Below are 6,092 nucleotides of genomic sequence, written 5' to 3'. Positions count from 1 at the left end.
CTTTATTACCAAAGACCAGGCTTTGTTAAATTTCTCAGAACTGCCCTCTCTCACAAGTATTGTCAGTTTATCCATTTCCATTATTTCATAGATTTTCTTGATCCATTTTTCTTTAGTAGGTTCTTCCTTGTCTTTCCATTTTTTTGCAAGAATTATCCGTGCGGCTGAAGTTAGGTAGAATAGGATTTTTCCTGCTTTGCTTTCTAATTCTTTGTTTGCCACACTCAATAGATATAGTGTTGGCTCAAAATCAGTCTTATTGCCAATGATTTTCGGTAATTCAGGTAAGATGATTTTTTGCATTTATAACACATGGCATTTCTTTTTAGTCCTTCGGAAAGTGTTGAGTTCCTCCCATCATACTTTTGCAGGGAGAGGGGGTTATTTCAGTTTCAATCCAGTTTCTGCATGGGATCCGTCCCGTCTGATAAACTACAGCCAAGTGTATTTGCAATGCCAGGGTATTACTCCAATATCTGAAGTAATACAAAGTGGAGTAGGTTCTGTGTATTACAAGGGATGTATATTGGAGTATTTTGAATGAGAATTTTCTAGGCTGCTTTGCTACACTTTCCTTTCTGGTTTTGGTTTTTAGAAGGATATCTGGACCGTCTGTATTGAGAATCAAGGGACAGTTCAAACACAGGCCTCTTCCTTGGGATGTGGCCTTTTCCTCCTCTGCCTTACTCCCCATCTGCCTTCACATCTAACAAGGGGTTATGTTGCATTGGAAATGTTAATCCACAGTATTGATAGAACAATAGTAGGAGAACATTATTCCAAACTACCCCTTTTTTCTCACAAATGTTATATTTCTTCATCAAACATTGGACAGGAATCCAGCCCCAACCAGTCATTCCCAGTTAACTCTTGAGGGTATTTTTTCCCAGGCATGAAGTCCTTCCTTCAGCCCCAGTGGGATCCTTGAATCAAGATTCACTTCCGCAGGATCTCCAAGGCTTCCTTTGAATCCCACCTTCTCCATTAACAGTCCCACTCTCTCATTTCAGGTGCTCCTCATCTCTCCAAGATGTCCTACTATATCCCAGGCTGCTATCCCACATCATGCATAATAGCATTATGCTTCCCATTCTGCTCCTCTATCTCTTCTCTCTACAATGGCGGAAACATTCATGGAGAAGAGTCATTCGGAGGAATCCATCAGTCAGCCGCCAATCTCATTCGTTCCATTTTAAATAGTCAAGAATCAGCTTTCGATGGCATTATTCCACAATTTCTTGGATAGATGCAGAAGAGGAGTCAATCCTTTTTGTAGACCCTTTGTTCCCTTTTGATATCCATCCAACTGCAGACCCCGCAACTGAGAAAGAAGGAAACTTCAACACTTATCAGACTCCCGGCCACAGACCAAGACGGCGCATGGATTTACGACTGATGATTTCCTGGACCTGAATGACAGAAAAGCTGAGCATCCCTCATCCAACCCTCCCAAGTTCCCAGGATAAAGAGATGCTCCACTTTCCTGACACCCAGTTCTACCTGCTCTTTATTTCTTAGACTTCTTCTCTAGGCTGCTTTACTACACTTTCCTTTCTAGCTTCGCTTTTCACAAGGCTATCTGGACCGTCTGTATTGAGAATTAAGGGACAGTTCAAACAGAGGCCTCTTCCTTGGGATGCGGCCTTTTCCTCCTCTGCCTTACTCTCCATCTGCCTTCACATCCAACAGTCTCTCGACTCTGAGTAAGAACAAATTGGTGACCACTTGTAACCATATGTTTTTGCTTTTCTCCTTTGATTTGAAACTGCTAGTCCCAGAAAACACTTGCTCTGTGTCTTTTCTTCAATAAAGCTTTGCTTCAGCAAATAATATCCTCTTGTGGTTTTTACTCTTCTGGGCCAAATCTACACCATCAGCATCTGGATTCCTATCTGTCATAATCTCATGTTGGGGAGGGATTCGGAACAGAGATATGCAAAATGTACGGAGACATGTCAATAAGGAACAGATATATCTCCCTATTTTTTCACTTGTTTGTTTTTTAGAGATCAGGGATAATTTTAATCTGACCTTTCAGTGGGGTTGCTTTCAGTGGAAAGAACAACAAGGATTTTCATGTAATAAAATATCAGGACCCAAAGAACTTGCAAAAGGTGAATTTACAATCCGGTTTTCCAGAGAGGAATGAACAAAAAGTATCTATATTCTGTCCAAATGAGACCCCTGTATGTCTGTGAATAGTTTGCCAAACTGGGAGCTTTCCGCTTTTGAAAAGAGGCCGGCTGAGCTTGGATTCTAGCTGGAAATTACCCAGAATTCATGCAGCCGGAAGCGTTGGTGGCAAAACGTGTGTGATAATATCAGGATACATCCTGAATTGGAATTGAATTCAGCAGAGGTAAATTGCATTTTTTAGGTGTGTATTAAATTCCTAGGATTCAATTCCCTTGGGCAAGTCACACAATCTCAGCCTCATGAGAAGGCAATGGCTAACCTTCTCTGAATAAATCTTTCCAAGTACTCAGTGACTGCTGCTAGTAATGGATGCAATGCAGAGGAACAGATTGAAGCTCTGCTTCAACCAGCCAACCAACCAATTTACTCAGAGTATTCTTTGGCTAAGAAAACTCAATCAATTAAATAGAGTCACCATAAATTGACAGCTGACTTGAAGGCACCTACATACAGGAACAGCCTAAACCCAATACCTCTACAATATATGAAGAAATACATGAGGATTCCTCTTAACTGAGGACCTTATTGCTCACCTTTTGAAACTGTCTCCAGCATCCCAGAAAGATGGAGGCAGAGATTATTGCTCACTAAATCACCACATCAGCTTAGGCATGGGCATACACCGGTCCATTCCTATGAAATATAGCTCACAACAGTGGTATTTGCTGCTGACCCCTCTCCTTTCCCTTCCTCTCTGTGGCTGTCAGGGCCAGGGAGAAGGAAGTGGCCTCGCCGAGGGCAGGCTCCCTTCTCCCTGGCTTGGCCCCCTCCGTCGGCCAAGGAGGAGCCCAGGCTGGAGAGAAGGAAGTGGCCTCGCATGGGCACTGCGGGGAGCCCAGGGAGGTGGCAGGCCGCTACCGTGGGCCCCTTCTCGGCCCGTGCAGCCCCAGGCCTCCCTCCGGAGGGAGAGGCCTGGGGCTGCACGGTCTGGAATGGAGCCCGCGGAAGTGGCATGCCGCCTCCGTGGGCTCCCCCCAGGGCCCACTGCTCTTAAAGGGCCAGTGGCAGCTTGGAAGCCAAGAGGCCTCCAGGCTGCCCCTGGCCCTTTAAGAGCAGCAGGGGCGAGGAGGAAGAGGACTCTGGGCCTCCAAGCTGCCCTTGGTCCTTTAAGGGCAGCAGTGAGGAGGAGGATGAACCGAGGCCTCGTCCTCCTCCTTGCCGCCACTCTTAAAGTTCCAAAGGGAGCTTGGAGGCCTGGAGGAGGAGGAGGAGGCGGTGTCGGCGTCGGCATCAGGACCGGGCTGGGGCTGGTCCCGCCTCCTCCGCGGGCCACATATGGCCCACAGGCTGGGGATTGCCGACCCCTGATGTAGAGGGAGAGAGAAATCCTAACCTGGCCTTCCTAACCCTCAACAGAAGAGGATCTGGCTGATGATTCTCTAAGTTTCATCATAGAATCATAGGCCTGAGACAGACAGCCGCCACCAATACTAGGGTTCCGGATCATGCACCAACCGCATGCTCCAGAACCCAGGAGCCTAACAGCAGATTCCTGTGCATAAGGGACCGCCATCTTGATGGAAGCGATGCATAGCGTACAGACATTGTTGTACATAGCTTAAGTCATTGGCGCACCATAGGATTTAGGGTGAGCTAGTCCCAGTCATTTCCCCAGATGCCTATCCATTTCTCCCTTAGTTTCCATCACATACACATTTTAAAAATGCACAGTCAAATGTACTTAATATGTCAAGGTATCACTCCAGTCCTGCACAGTCCATTCCAAGGGGTGTTCAGTGTACTATTCTGTATGAAAATTTTCAAAGATCAGTACCAGTGTTACAAATTGATACCTTGGTTTTGCCTCTTTGACCAGATTTGGAGATGAAAGGCTGCTTCTTCCTTACAACTTTGAAAAGGGAGGGGACTAGGTTTGCAATCATTCTTTTAAAGGCACACGATGTGAACAATTTTCTACATAAATGCTGCTTGTGGCATAGCTATGCTAAAGCACTCTGCCAACGAATCCCAAACTATGAAGGAGTGCATCTGCCCTGGAAAGTGATCAACTTTTGGTGTAAGAGCTGTACTGATCAACTTAGCTATCCTTTCTTCCATCCCTTCAATGGAACTCTGGCAATCCAACCAGGCTCCCTCTTGGTTTTCATGGTTTTCCTTACTCTAAGCCAGCAAAAAGTCCATAAAGAGAAGAGAGAGTATAAAGAAATGAACTAGAATGAGCAAACAGCCATTCTGTAACCTCTGGCATCCTCCACTTCTGTTGAATATAAAGGTGTTCAGAAGAAGCCCCCAAAGAATGCAGCCTCCTTTTAGAGGCTACAGCCAGCATTTCCATTCAAATGTTCTAAACATTGCAGAGACATGTAAAACAACTTGTCTTGGGAGCACCTTGCTTACATCACTGGTGAGCCAATGGCACATTCGTGACGTGCGCTTGCTGCCTTACAAAGAACCTGCTTTTCACAGCTTAGTTTTACTCTGGAGGTACGCTGCACGGTTTGGCTTCTGCGACGTCCCTCCAATGTTAAAATGAGAGCCTTCAGTCTGCCATTTTAGGGTTTTCTGTTGATTCATAAAGTTCCTTCCAATACCAACTGGCAGCTCATCCTCGCCCTTCCAGACAGAGGTCTTTCCTAGCTCTTAGTACAGACTTTCCAACACATAAATGTAACATTATCATTAATCCATGAATGAATTAAAATGTATGACAATGCCTTTATTATCCTCTATGTAGAGGGATCTTGTAGCAATTTTGAGATGAGAGATGTTACCACCATGAACTTTCATAACCTTAAGTCTATTCCTCTAATGCATCTGAGGCCTAAGTCTACAAAAACACCAGCTGGAAACTTCTTTCTTCATTTTGACTCGAAGGTGATCTCTCTACAGACTGATTCTACAGACACAAGATCTTTGAATTTTGGCAACCAAGGGGAGTTAATAATAGTTCCAAAGCAGGACTATAATGTACCCAGGTAAAAAGCCATGAAACCATCATTATGATCTTGGAAGCTGAATATTACATGGGGTGGCCATGGGGTGCGACACCAGTTTCCCAGTCAGGGAGTGGAAGGACCTGTTCGGAGCATCTCTGAGGGCAGGAGGCTGGCAGAGTCCCCCCGAATTGGATAAAAGGAGACCAGAGTCAAGCCTTTTCCAAGAGCTCCTCTCGACTTCTTCCAAAGACTCCTCTGAGAACTTAGTAAGTGAGCAGAAAGAAGTCTATTCCTACTGGATGCTTCATTTCAACTTTGTGTGTATTCTGCTTTCTCTCTATCTCACTCTTTTTACACCCTTCAGTTAAGATGATTTTGTATAGTTAAAATACATGGCAATATTTTTAGTCCTTAGGGAAGTTTTGAGCTCTTCCCATCATAAAATGGGAATTCTGAAATCCTGAAAAAACACTTTAGCCAGGCCTGTGTTCAATTGCAAATGTGTGTTTTTTAGACCTATGAGGAAAGAAGGGTTTGTTGGGGGCCTTGTTCCCACTATGTTTAAAACCGAATCGTGATCCAGGCTAAACAGGCATGGTTCCCACTGAATCGTGGTTTGACAAACCAATGTTTTTCTTCTTGTCCATTGAGAACGTGATGAGAATTTCTTTAAAAGTCCCTCTTTCAAAAAGGTGATTTTGTCCCTCGCTCTCAGCAGCTTGAGAAGTATTTTTCACAGACTTCCCGAATGACAATGAAAGACAAGTCAGACATTTACGCTCCTTACTTGTGTTGGGGCTCATTTCATTTGCATTTCAAACTCATTTACGATGTCAAAAGGAAGTTTGGCTGAGGTTTAAAGAACATTCCTCTGCTTGAAAAAACCTGAAGGCACACACACAAAAGGGAAAAACAAAACCAATCTCAACAAACAAACTTTGATCGAAGCCCCAAGAAGAAATGGTCGAGCTGAGTCTTGAAGTGGGAGGCTAGAGTGCT

This window comes from Sceloporus undulatus, chromosome 9 (assembly GCF_019175285.1).
Source record: "Sceloporus undulatus isolate JIND9_A2432 ecotype Alabama chromosome 9, SceUnd_v1.1, whole genome shotgun sequence".
Taxonomy (NCBI): Eukaryota; Metazoa; Chordata; class Lepidosauria; order Squamata; family Phrynosomatidae; genus Sceloporus; species Sceloporus undulatus.
The sequence above is the reverse complement of the archived record's forward strand: the minus strand, read 5'-3'. Positions refer to the sequence as shown.